Source organism: Culex quinquefasciatus, chromosome 2 (genome assembly GCF_015732765.1).
Source record: "Culex quinquefasciatus strain JHB chromosome 2, VPISU_Cqui_1.0_pri_paternal, whole genome shotgun sequence".
NCBI lineage: Eukaryota > Metazoa > Arthropoda > Insecta > Diptera > Culicidae > Culex > Culex quinquefasciatus.
The window spans coordinates 69,431,264-69,445,790 of NC_051862.1; the positions used below are offsets into that span (position 1 = coordinate 69,431,264).

The following is a 14,527-nucleotide window of genomic DNA, read 5'->3' on the forward strand; positions in this document are numbered from 1 at the left end:
ATTTTTAAAAGTAAAACAAAATATTTTTAGAATGTAAAAAATAAATAAAAATAAATTCAGATTTTAGGGGACAAAACCCCGCAACTTATGGTATATGGAGAAATTTTGTCAAAAAATCTGTCGCAGAGTAATTTTTTTTTGGAAAAATAGTGATTTTTGGAAAAAAATCGAAATTCTATGCATAAGTTTTTTTGACCTGATTTTTACGTAAAATTTAATTTGCAATCGAAAAGTACTTTACAGATTTTTTTTATATAGGGCCCCGTTTTCAGGGTATAGCCATCGAATGTTTCATTTATGCGAAATATTTGCAGTTTTAGATTTTAAATAGTGACCATGAGTGACCATTTTTGAAAATATTTTGCTTGGTAAGACCAAGTTTGGGTTTAAATGACAATTCAAAATAAAAACTTAAAATATGATCAAAAATCGATATTTTGACAGTTTGGCTCAATTCTGAGGGCAGATTCGGATTCAGCCGGGAAAACTACACGCCAAAACATATAGTTGGACAATTTTTGAATTTCGTTAGGGTGCATACACTTTTCTCATAAAAATGATACATTTTCAAATGAATATGTTCGAGCCTGACAGCGCCAGCTCGTAGAAAAATTTGTTGTTCTGGCAGCACTTGCGCTTGCTGCGTGTTTGTCATCGCGTCGTTTCTTGCGTTTCTTGCTGATTTCTTGGTAAGCATGGTGAAGTTGTATTTGAAGTCTGAAAAATTAAATTGAGAAAAAGTTAGAGACAGAAAGATATTTGTTTTGAAACAAACTAACCCAGTGTTTTGGATGGTCCGTTGTTGTTCGTTGATAGCCACTCAAATTCTGCGGGTTTTCGTTCGTCATTGTAGATATTTTCACTAGATCTTCCCAGCTTCGTGAATTCCATTTCCTGGAAAAATTTCATTGCTGTTCTATTAATCACCAAATATCACTGAATGTTGCACTTATTTTGCAAAAAAGTTGTGAATATTTCTAGAGTATAATCTTTTTCAAGAACTTGAAAAAAAATGCACTATCACCAAATTGCATAGCCTACTCTTTCAAACAAAAATTACGGATGTCGCCTCTGACATTCGATCAAAACGCTCGACAATCGCACCAAAAATGGCAGGACAAGATCGATTTCGAGTAGATAACGCTTCGAATCGCACGACCAATGGACCCCAGTCTATCAGGGACGGTCGTGCGAGAGAATTTTGGCGCGCAACGAAGAGCAGCGAGCAGAAGTGAGTGCGTCGAGACAAGTTCGTAGCAAGCAACCGAACCGGTCGGAACGCTAGAAAATCTTTTACCTAGTTAATTTTAGTAGCAAATAGAAATTAGTGAAGAGAAACATCTAGTGTTTGTTTGTTTGCGACACTTCCGACCCTCCCAAACTGGTTCCCCAAGTCCGCCGGCAGTTGAGTGCAAAATCTACAGTCCGCTCCGAACAAATATATCTTGAATTTAAATAAAAATACTCCTGAGGTTTTTCAACGTTGAAAGTACTAGATCTCCCCTTTGCAATCTGGCGCTTATAATTTGGCCTGCGCTTTTTTGAGATATTAAAATTTGCATTTTTTTACCTTAAAATGGCTGTATTTTTTACCATTAAGTCCGCATTGACATGTCAAAAAATAAAAATATTTCATTTATTTGTTTAATTAAGACTAACATTTCAAAAGGGCGTAATATTGAATGTTAGAATGTTTTTTTGTACGCTCATGTATATTCTATGTGGCTTTCGAAATGTTTCCTTATTATTATTTTTTGCTCATTTTGTTTTTGCTGCTTTTGGTTTTGGAAGACTAATTCATCACAACACAAAAACACAAAAAAAGTGTTTTTGAAGCTATAAACTGTCGCGTTAGCATTACGGTAGTTATTCGTTAATATTGTTTATTTAAAGGAAATGTTTATGATTAAGTTTCTTAGATAAAATAAATCTTTCAGAGAAAAAACCAGGAAACTGAATTTTCACAAAAAGTTAATAATTAGATAAGCATTTAAAAAGGTCTAAATTAAATAATCTCTTAAAAACTATTTGCATAAATTTTAAAAGTCAACCTGGTTTTGCAAACGTAAATAGTTTTATGTTTTCTCAATGTCTCTTCAAAACTGTAATTTTTTACAAGAAATAAAAATAAGTGGCCACCCTGTTCCAAAGGAATTCGTCGCATCCTCAAACTAAAAGAGGTACCAACCTTATGGCGAATAGGCTTTTCACAGCTTCCGCGTGACATTTCTGTTTGCCCTGTTATATTTGGGTCCAAAATTTATGGAACAAGTTTCACCCCGAAATTGATTGGAAGAATTATTGCCTGCGGGTTGGGAAAAGTGCGTGGGCGGGTTGAAATCGATTGCTGTAAAGCTCACGAAAATGAGGGTGTTGGATTGAAATCGTCGAGGTTGATGAATTTATTGCGAACTGTTGTTCTGGTTTTGAAATTGAACCTAAAGATAGCAAGTCACATTCCAAGGAAGACATCAAAGAAGTGCGAAACCGATCATTTGACTAATTTAAAGTCCTTAACATCACTGATGTTTAGGAAATCTTTCACCATCACCCGCATCCACAATTCCATCACGTGTCCTCATAAAACTTCATCATCAAGCGTGTGAGTGTGTTTGTATGATACTGACTCAGACTCCGAAGGGGACCAACTTTACACGATGTGCCGTTGCTGTACACTTCCAACGATCTTTCCAATAAAGCAATTTCCTCGGAACTCCTTCTTCTGAAACCCCTCAAAATGACTGCCCATCGACGTTCAGCACAGGCAAAAAGTTACTCAATGTGCAGCACCACTCACTGTGCATAGGGTGGTAAATGATTTGCAGTCCAGACTTTATGAACCCTGCCGCTCCAACAACCCTCAACCTCTCTGGTCACAACGCGTTGCTGGGAATGCCAACTTAAGGCCAACCCCCTCCAACGAACTTGAAGCTCACTTCCACAAGTGCGGGGACGACGTTCAAGTAATAAAATGCGTAACAAGTATTTTGGCGCCACAATGTCCGGATGTGTTTCCCCCCCCCACACTAGGATGTCCTCTGCCCATGACTCTTGAACGACGTCGGACGGACGATCCTTGGAGGGCTGGAAGTCCTTCTTTTTATTTACTGCCTTCCTCCAGCTCTCCCTGCAGGGCGGTTGCTCACCCCTGTGATATGTATATGAGGAATGGCAATTGCTTGTCACCATTTGGTTCAAATATTATTTTATGGTGTGACGTGCAATCGGTTGCATTGAGTGGAGGCATTTGATAAGGAGAGCAAGAGTGAGATGTACCTTGTAAGGTTTGACTTGCTTGAAACTTGAACAACTTCGTAAAGGTTTCATAATAAAAAAAATCCACTGAAAATTTTAATTATTCATAGTTACTCATTATCAAACAATATTCAATCACTTAAAAACGATGATAATGGAAAAAACTCAACGATGGTATTGGAACTTCATCACACGACAAAATACTGAGTAAAATGAGAAGTTTCCATGTCTGATCGTGTAACAGAACGCACCATGGGATGGTGATAATAAAAGGGCAACTAGTGGACACTTGTAGTAGTTCACGAATACTTTGGAGTGGGCTCTTTTTTCTTGAAAAGGGGACATGAAAACCCCTGGAGATTGTACTCTTCGAGTGTTCGATATGGTGTGCGAAATCGTCAGTTGAGTTAAGGTATTAGAGAGGTATTAGGCTATGATAAACAAACTCGCAATTTTTCGGGTTTGACAGACAGTTGACCACTTTTTTGCTTTTTACTTTTTACTTTTTACTTTTTACTTTTTACTTTTTACTTTTTACTTTTTACTTTTTACTTTTTACTTTTTACTTTTTACTTTTTACTTTTTACTTTTTACTTTTTACTTTTTACTTTTTACTTTTTACTTTTACTTTTTACTTTTACTTTTTACTTTTTACTTTTACTTTTACTTTTACTTTTTACTTTTTACTTTTTACTTTTACTTTTTACTTTTACTTTTTACTTTTACTTTTTACTTTTTACTTTTACTTTTTACTTTTTACTTTTTACTTTTACTTTTACTTTTTACTTTTACTTTTACTTTTTACTTTTACTTTTACTTTTTACTTTTACTTTTACTTTTTACTTTTTACTTTTTACTTTTACTTTTTACTTTTTACTTTTACTTTTACTTTTTACTTTTTACTTTTACTTTTTACTTTTTACTTTTACTTTTACTTTTACTTTTTACTTTTTACTTTTACTTTTTACTTTTACTTTTACTTTTACTTTTACTTTTTACTTTTTACTTTTACTTTTACTTTTTTACTTTTACTTTTTACTTTTACTTTTTACTTTTACTTTTTACTTTTACTTTTACTTTTTACTTTTTACTTTTTACTTTTACTTTTTACTTTTACTTTTTACTTTTACTTTTTACTTTTACTTTTTACTTTTTACTTTTACTTTTTACTTTTACTTTTACTTTTTACTTTTACTTTTTACTTTTTACTTTTACTTTTACTTTTTACTTTTACTTTTTACTTTTTACTTTTACTTTTACTTTTACTTTTACTTTTTACTTTTTACTTTTACTTTTTACTTTTTACTTTTACTTTTTACTTTTACTTTTTACTTTTACTTTTACTTTTTACTTTTTACTTTTACTTTTACTTTTACTTTTACTTTTTACTTTTTACTTTTTACTTTTTACTTTTACTTTTACTTTTTACTTTTACTTTTACTTTTTACTTTTACTTTTTACTTTTACTTTTACTTTTTACTTTTTACTTTTACTTTTTACTTTTTACTTTTTACTTTTTACTTTTACTTTTTACTTTTTACTTTTACTTTTACTTTTTACTTTTTTTACTTTTTACTTTTACTTTTTACTTTTTACTTTTTACTTTTTACTTTTTACTTTTACTTTTTACTTTTTACTTTTACTTTTACTTTTTACTTTTACTACTTTTACTTTTTACTTTTACTTTTTACTTTTTACTTTTTACTTTTTACTTTTTACTTTTTACTTTTTACTTTTTACTTTTTACTTTTTACTTTTTACTTTTTACTTTTTACTTTTTACTTTTTACTTTTTACTTTTTACTTTTTACTTTTTACTTTTTACTTTTTACTTTTTACTTTTTACTTTTTACTTTTTACTTTTTACTTTTTACTTTTTACTTTTTACTTTTTACTTTTTACTTTTTACTTTTTACTTTTTACTTTTTACTTTTTACTTTTTACTTTTTACTTTTTACTTTTTACTTTTTACTTTTTACTTTTTACTTTTTACTTTTTACTTTTTACTTTTTACTTTTTACTTTTACTTTTTACTTTTTACTTTTTACTTTTACTTTTTACTTTTTACTTTTACTTTTTACTTTTACTTTTTACTTTTTACTTTTTACTTTTTACTTTTACTTTTTACTTTTTACTTTTACTTTTTACTTTTACTTTTTACTTTTACTTTTTACTTTTTACTTTTTACTTTTTACTTTTTACTTTTTACTTTTTACTTTTTACTTTTTACTTTTTACTTTTTACTTTTTACTTTTTACTTTTTACTTTTTACTTTTTACTTTTTACTTTTTACTTTTTACTTTTTACTTTTTACTTTTTACTTTTACTTTTTTTTACTTTTTACTTTTTACTTTTTACTTTTTACTTTTTACTTTTTACTTTTTACTTTTTACTTTTTACTTTTTACTTTTTACTTTTTACTTTTTACTTTTTACTTTTTACTTTTTACTTTTTACTTTTTACTTTTTACTTTTTACTTTTTACTTTTTACTTTTTACTTTTTACTTTTTACTTTTTACTTTTTACTTTTTACTTTTTACTTTTTACTTTTTACTTTTTACTTTTTACTTTTTACTTTTTACTTTTTACTTTTTACTTTTTACTTTTTACTTTTTACTTTTTACTTTTTACTTTTTACTTTTTACTTTTTACTTTTTACTTTTTACTTTTTACTTTTTACTTTTTACTTTTTACTTTTTACTTTTTACTTTTTACTTTTTACTTTTTACTTTTTACTTTTTACTTTTTACTTTTTACTTTTTACTTTTTACTTTTTACTTTTTACTTTTTACTTTTTACTTTTACTTTTTACTTTTACTTTTTACTTTTTACTTTTACTTTTACTTTTACTTTTTACTTTTACTTTTACTTTTTACTTTTTACTTTTACTTTTTACTTTTACTTTTTACTTTTACTTTTTACTACTTTACTTTTTACTTTTTACTTTTTACTTTTACTTTTACTTTTACTTTTACTTTTTACTTTTACTTTTTACTTTTTACTTTTACTTTTACTTTTACTTTTTACTTTTTACTTTTTACTTTTTACTTTTACTTTTTACTTTTACTTTTCTTTTTACTTTTACTTTTTACTTTTACTTTTTACTTTTTACTTTTACTTTTACTTTTACTTTTTTTACTTTTTACTTTTTACTTTTTACTTTTTACTTTTTACTTTTTACTTTTTACTTTTTACTTTTTACTTTTTACTTTTTACTTTTTACTTTTTACTTTTTACTTTTTACTTTTTACTTTTTACTTTATACTTTTTACTTTTTACTTTTTACTCATTTTTATTATTTTTTCAGAATTTTTTCGTTTTTTTGTTGTTGTTGCAATTTATTGCACTTTAACGTTTTCAATGCATCCGTATAACACATATTTTTGAAAAGCTGTTGTTTTTTTGTACATTATTTATTGGACTGTTGGTTGTTGGTACATTTTGTAAAAAAATATTTTTCTAAGTGCTAGGAAAAAAGCTCACATTATTCAACTCGTGATATGTATATCTAATATTATTGATTCGATTTTGAGTTTGAAAATGAAACTTCATTAAAAATAGTTTTGATATTTTAGTATCAAGAGTAACTTTTTGAAATGGCTGAAAATACATTAAAATAATTCAAAATTTTGACATATTTTTAATTTCTATTAGAAACTGATAGCTGAGTTTTTTTTTCTATAAATAAAATTGCTCATTTTTAACAGACTTCTTTTGAAATTTTCAAGTTCAAATGTTAATTGCCATTTAATTAGCTGTAAACACACGGCCTCACATATTCCAACAAATACACACACATCCATGACAAAGGTTCAAATTTTCGGGGGTTGTCTTAAGACGACCCCCTCCTCCGCCAGAGAAAATCCCCTCCGAAATATCTCGCCCTCATTTTCATGCCCTCCTGATAGCGGCAACTATTTTCCATCGGAAAACTAACCCCTAGGAAAAACTAGGAACGTAAACTAGAGGCGCTAGAACAGTTAAACTATTCACCTCTACAGAAGCTGGCTTGGATGAAACCGGAAAAGTTTCGTTTCCCCGAAAACACCTTTTCAAATGCTTTCACCTCGAACAACAATAAACATAACTGCTGGAAATGTAAAACCCCTGCACACCAATTGAATCCCCGGAAATGAATAATAGTATCGTTTGCTCGGTGTGTGAAATGAAACTAAACAAATGACTAGTTTTCCCTCCCTCCATCCCCCTTTTCGCAACTATTGAATAATCAGCTGGTTTTCCGGAGGTCAGGGTTGAGAATTTTCTATTTTTTTGTTATTCTTGAATATTTTTCAACTATAACAATTTTGTTAAACTTTTTGATATTTTTAAAATAAATTTACATGAGCAGCTTTCAAAAACTTCAAAAACTCTCTGAAAATACCGTTTTTCCCAACTCTGTGTAGTTCTCAAAAGGGGGCATGCGCCAACTCCTGCCCAACGCACCGACATTAGACAACTGGCCTTAAACAACTATCGGCAGCGCAGCTCGCCCGAAAGTTCTCCCACGAATCCTGCCGGCCTGGTACCAACCTCCGCACATAAACCTATCGCTTTCAACTTGAAACGCCGCAAAACTATCCCGTTTTAGTTCGTTCTAAACTTAAAGACCTCGCGACTGCAGTTTCAAACGTTCGCATGACCCTTGAAGTTTCCTGCGATCCTGAGTCGAGCTCGTCCGGTGACAAAAGTTGAGAAATTTTCCGACCTGTTGGGACGATTAGTTTCGGGGGGTTTTTGCTCGAGATTACAAAACTATTTCTTCCCGGAATAACCGTGGAGTGCAGATTCGCGATTCCCGCGGAGCGTCCCAAGGACAGTAATTTTAGGACAGACTGCAAGAAAAGGGGAGAAGTGTTGTGCGCGATAGTTGGATGAGTTAGATTTTGATAGAAAACTGTTTAGATTGATTTGAGAGGTTGGTATTGGTTAGACTTTCCCGCTCGAATTAGAATGGAACAGGGTTGCATGTGATGGGAAAGATGATTGCATCTCATTAACCCTTACTGTTTCGTTCAGTTGATTGGAAATTTATCCATGTTTAACTATGTGTAACTTCGTGTGTTCTCATTTAAACTTTTGTTGCTGTCCTTTCGTTAATTTTATCTTATTTTTTTTATTTCAAACATCGATATCATGTATCACTTTTAGTAAAAGTTTTTTTTAATATCAACTTCGTGGAGGTTCCTTAGGGTTCGTTCAAAAATTACATCCAAGAATAGGTGGAAGGGGTGAGGGGGTCTGGTTTTTATAACAGCCCATGTTAAAGGGATAGGGAAAAAGCGTGACAGGGGTGGACGTAATTTTTCAACCCTTATGATCGGGGCGGACGCAAAAAATTCTAAGTGTAAATATAGGTATTCGGTGCCCTCTCCCCGTGCCCATACCTTCACACTTAGGAGACCCGGGAGGCGGAGTCTTGTCGCAAAAAGAACGATACACGCCTGTGGATCCGTTGACGAAACCGCAAGGTTTAAGAGGGCCACATTATAAGGTGTTACGTCGATTCCGTTTTTTTATGATCAAAAAGACTACTCTGCATAATTGGTTTCCCCGTTCAAATCTTCATACAATTTTTGCAGCTATCCATACAAAAATTCGAAAATCTGTATCTGAGCCATTCTTCAAGGCCATTCGATTTTGTTTTCGTATTTTTTATTTAATCTAGTTCAAACTTATTTGGTGACTTGCGTGTTCCCAAAGGCGTCATTTTGCATTAGTTTGTCCAAGTTGTAGGTTTAAATATGGGCTACAAATGATTGACTGAAAAATATGTTTTGCTGATTTACAAAACAACTTCTTGTCACTAAACAATCACACTTATATTTTTTACAGAATTCGGTAAATTTTACAGGATTTTCAACTGCTGAACAGTTCGAGAAACTTAAAATTACCGAATTCGGTAAAAACTTACAGAAATTCGGTAATGAAGTTCATTATTGTTCATCGTACAACCGAAAATCGGTAAAATTTTGTTCATTTTGACAGATGGTTTACCGATCTAAACTTTACCGATTGTTTAACTACCAAATTCGGTAAAAAAAAACTAAGTGTGTGGTTGCCGAAAACTACTATTTTTATATCTTAAATATGTTTAAGGGGACATAAAATGTCATATTTTCAGAAAACTCTAGAAAGGGCAGGGAAAAAAATTGTTGACTTTTTTGAATTGATGATTTTTTGAAATAAATAGACATTTTCAAAAAATCTAAAGCAGGTCAATCAATTAAAAAAAGGAAATACTTAAAATCAAATTTGCTATCCAAAAGTTCATTAGTAGAATTTTGATGAAGTGCATCTTTTTCAGGATAGAGATATTTTTTTGGAAACTTTTTAAGTCGCAGTTTTATTTATTTTTTAACATTTTTGGGAAACGGCTTTTACCGAATTCGGTAATTGAAAAATCGATAAAGTTTAGATCGGTAAACCATCAGTAAAAATGAAAAAAACCGAATTTCGATTGTACGATGAACAATAATCAACTTCATTACCGAATATCGGTATGTTTTTACCGAATTCGGTAACTTCAAGTTTACCCAGTTCAGCAGTTTAAATTTCGGAAAACTTTACTGAATTTAACAAAAAATCTAAAAAATAGAAAAAAAATGACAGAAAAAATTTATTTTCTCAAAGTTGTTCAATTAGATCTTGTTTTTTGATCACCGATAACTCGGGAACGACTGCTTCAATTTTCAATATTAAAAATTAAATTAAATTATCTGTTTTTTTTTCATTAACAAATTTTTAAAATTTCAAGAATTAGGTTACAAAATTTTAGAATGTAGAATTTTGAAAATAATTATCCTAATCTATTTGGTGTCTTCGGCAAAGTTAGTACTGATGAGGACTCTTCTAAAAAAGGGAACACGGAATTATTTTTACGATTTAAAAAATATGTTTTTATTTACAAAAATTCGATTTTCAATCATCCGATGTTTTTTTTGTATGATTTATGGGATAAAAACCGCAGCTTTTGAGCCATAAGGAAATATGGACTAAAATGTTTCCGCCGTATAACGATTTTTTGAAACAAAAAAAGTTTGTTTGAAAAAAAAACTAAAATTTAAGCAAAAATAAAAAAAAAATGTTTGGCGGTTTTTTTAGACTTTAAAAGCTTTGATTTTCTTGTTTCTTTTTCTTTTATTTGCTGCATTCAGCAATCAGAGGTTCAATCATCAATGGCTCGTAGGCGATTTTTTCGATTTTTTTTTCAGGAATGGACAATCATGGACACTATTTTAAAAAATTCGATTCATCTTCAAGTACTTGAAAAGGGTGCACTGTTTCAAAAAATCTGTTAAGTATTTCGTTTGCTATTTTAAATTTTACCTGAAATGTATTTTTTCCCAAAAAACATATTTTTCATAAAAATATAACTCGGCATAACATAATTTCAAAAATGAATAAAATTCGAATTTAAAGAAATGAATTTTCTGTAAAAAAATATTAAAAGTCGTCAAAAAAGGTTTTTTATGAACCTATTTTTTCAGAATAGTCCTGAAAGATAAAAATCTTATTATTAGAATCACAAAATTTCATTTACAGTTTGTTAAATTATTTTGTTTTCCTAATTTGAAAACAAATAACTCCCTATGTCAAAGTTTGGATTTTTAATTTTTATCAAGGATTATTAGTCAGTTGAAGGTTATTAAACCATCATAATGTCCCATCTAATCTATGCCAGCTCGAGCTCATGATGGAAAGGGGCCATGTGTCAACTTCAAAACTATGTTTGTACTCAGGTGCGTTGTCTTTTTCGGCAATTCCAATTTGCTACCAGAAGTTCATACGAAGCAATAGGTAACTCATCTAATTTTGATGGTTTAGTTTGGCAGTGAGCTGTGCTCAAACTTACTAACGTAATTAAAATTATTTCCACTTTGAGCGAAATTCAATTTAGCATTATCATCCTTCCTGTTCTCAAAATTACACATCCAATATTACAGTTACTAAACTGTATGCACTAGTTTTATCTGCCCTACATCCAAACAACCGGCCCTAAACCAATTTACTGTGCTGATAATAAACAGTGGTTAAACACCGGCGACCACAAGGGGGCGGTTTCAAATGCAAACCAGACGATGGCCAGTCTGTGTTTCTCTACATATATTGAATATCCGTCTAACCTCACGTATGTAAACGCTAAACCAGATGTTCAATATACTCCCTCCAATTTTGGTGGTTTATTGTGCGCTTAGTATCGGTACAAGTTTTGTTTACATTTCTGAAAGCCATTTTGATCGCTAAATTGAGCATTTGTTTTGATTTAATCCTGTTTCAGTCAAATTAGCATTCTTCCATCAACTTTATTTGAAAAAAGTAAACTTGGTGCAGGTGAGTGCTTTTACATGAGTTCCCCCCCTTTCCACTTTGGCTCCAAGAAAACGACAAAATTTCCTTAGCCACATAGCCGGAAGTTGGAGTTTAATCAAAGTCTTTTGAAAAATCTCCTGCACAATTGTTGGAAATTTCTTAAGCAAACTTGTGGCTTGCTCTCGCTCACTTAAACATACACCATGCCAGAGGGTTGGCCTATTGAGACAGCAACGAGTGGGTGGGTTTCTCTATAGTCTTCTTTAGTGTGTCGGGAAATGAACCGCAACCGGGACGGGCGGGCAAAACTTTGGCAAGTGATCATGGACAGAGCATTGGCGTAGGTCACTTTAATTGAGATCAAAATTGATCAATAAATGGATCCAAACAATTGTTTTTACTATTTCTTATTTTTTATAGTCTCAAAACATCATTTTCCAAGATATTAGGCACTTTTGTCAAAAAATCAAAGTTCATAAATCTTTATATTTCTTTGAAATTAATGTGATCATGCTTTAATACAAATTTCAATCATTTTTTAGTTACGTTTACTTCGAATTACCTGTATCAAAGAAAAAATAAATTTATATGCCCAATAGGCTATTTTGGGCTTTTCATGCGAAAGAACAAAATTAGCATAACCTTTTAATTTTTGTTTGAACTTCATTACAACGACAAATGTCAAATACGTTCGTTTTTAATTTAGAATATTCTTAAACATTTTATCAATTTTGCGACCAAATGTTTGAATCATTTATTGATAATATTTTATAGATTTTGTTATAGACCTTTTTTTAATTGTTACTGTATAAATTTTGAATCTTTTTTATCTGTTAAATTTGATAAAGAGTCGAAATTCTTCATTTGTTTTTCTGACTAAAATAATGACTACAAAACATTTTACTAATTTTTATGATTGTTCTGACATGATTTAAACGAATTTTATGGTCTCGGAATGTATGCAAATTTAGCAGGAAGGTAATTTTTTATTATTATCTAGGGTTCATTTATTCAAAATGATGTCTGTATTTTGTTTTCGTCTTTTTTCGTGTATTGGTCCCAAAAATGTTTATGAATTAGTTTTTAATTATTATATTTTATCTAAATAGAAATATGAACTTTGCACAGTGAACTATACATAGTTTTTCTAGAAGAATATATTTTATTATTAAAAAAATATGAAAATATTGATTTCAAACCACGGTTTAAACTTTTTGTTAGAAGAATTGTTTTAAAATCAATTTTACACCAGTTCAGTTGTTGAGCAATCATTAGTTTCCAACATTTTTAAATTGTGACGAAAAAAATAAAAATAAAGCTGTACATCGGAAATTCAAAGAAAATAAAAAAATATCTACTCAACATAGGAAAATGCTGTTTGGATTTTTTTTAATTTTTAGACTTAAAATTCCTTTCAAATCTTGAAGTTTTTTACAAATGTTTTTCAATGTTTTTGGCGCCCTCCCCCCCTCTCTTTCATGAAACAGTCCAAAAATCCAGAGATAGAAATGTTTTTAATCGAAAATTTAAAAAAAAAAACTATCTAATTTTATGTGTAACTAATTAAAAACAATTTGAAGTGCATTCACCTGCATTTGTATTCATTTTTAACATGTTAATTCGTCGTGAATTCATTTGTTTAGATTTGTGAGTTTTCTTTGTATAGAACCGCAAAAAGTTGTGGAAAATTTGTGAACGGTCTTTGAAAAAGTTTTTACAATTAACTTTTTTTTCTCTTTAAAAAGGGATTAGGACTAGAATCTATTTTTTAGCCTGAGTTTTCAAACAACATTTACATATGTTATTACAGTCCAGACTCGATTATCCAAAAGCCTCGGAAAAATTTCACTTTGGATAATCGAATCAAGAGAAAAAAAAATCAAGAATAAAAACAACTTTTTCAAAACTTTTTTTTTCGTAAAATTGCGATAACTTGCGATTTTTATAAGCAAACCCCTTTTGTTTATATATCAAAAAATTTGTAATTGTCTGTTCTACAACTTTGTAGAACATTGTTATGCTCTAAAAAATTACCATGTAAAGTTATAAAAACACAACATTTTTAAATGAAAAATTTTGTTCTAAATGTAAAAAATGACCCTTCTGGGTCAATGTTGATTCGAAAAGAACATTAAATTTCCCTAAAAATGGCATGTTCCAAAAAAAAAAAAAAAAATAGAGTCCAGTAACGGAAAATGGGAGGATTTTTTAAAAAAAATTAGGGTTTTTTTTCGATGAAAAGTACGCCATCAAAAATCAAGCGTCTAATTTTAAATAAAAGTCTGTTTGACACCAAATTCCTATCTCATCACCGTTTGAGGCTGCAAATAATTATTGAAAAACACCTCTTTTTTCACATGTTCAAAAATTGAAGGGGTCGTACCACCCCTCCGTCACGAGATATCAAAAAACAGACCTCGGATTCGTGATCAGGGACAAAAGTTACCCCTTAAGACAAAGTTTCACGCAAATCGAAGAGGGGTCGGGGCAACTGCTGTGTGAGTTGGCGGAGAATTACCCGAATACCTTCTCAGATTGCAAGATTTTACAACATTTGTACTTTTCAACATTATAAAACGGTCCAAAAGTTGCTGAGGCTTGTAATATGAATGTTGAACGCTATTTTGTAGTCGCTGTCGTATTTTTTTCTGTTTTTGTTGTGCGACAAAATGGAAAAAAAACTTAATTTCGAATTTTAAGTCTAATGTCTATCAAAAAGTTGCAAAATATCAAGGAATTTATGAAAATATTTGTTTCGTTACCTTTCACGTCTTATTTTCGATTTGTGGTCCCAAAGTAAGAAACTTGCAAAATGCTCAAAATCCCCTTGTCCGACAAGTTTACTTCAACATAAAGTAGGAATATCGTTTGATTATACATATTTGAAATACAATTCCAACAAATTGTAAACATTATAATCTGGCAACTCTGTTATAACAAGTCATCACTTCTTCGAAATT

The 14,527-nt window shown here is 30.2% G+C and overlaps 1 protein-coding gene and 1 long non-coding RNA gene across 2 annotated transcripts in view; one reads left to right on the forward strand and one right to left on the reverse strand.

Moving 5' to 3' along the window:
- LOC6032364 (matrix metalloproteinase-2) overlaps positions 1–14,527 on the forward strand; it is a 556,187-nt gene that overhangs the window by 123,205 nt on the left and 418,455 nt on the right. The window lies entirely within an intron of this gene.
- Positions 615–7,407, reverse strand: LOC119766638. The gene is made up of 3 exons (XR_005277025.1): positions 7,248–7,407; positions 780–894; positions 615–717 (listed from the first exon to the last, which is right to left on the reverse strand). It is a non-coding gene; the product is annotated as an uncharacterized LOC119766638 (long non-coding RNA).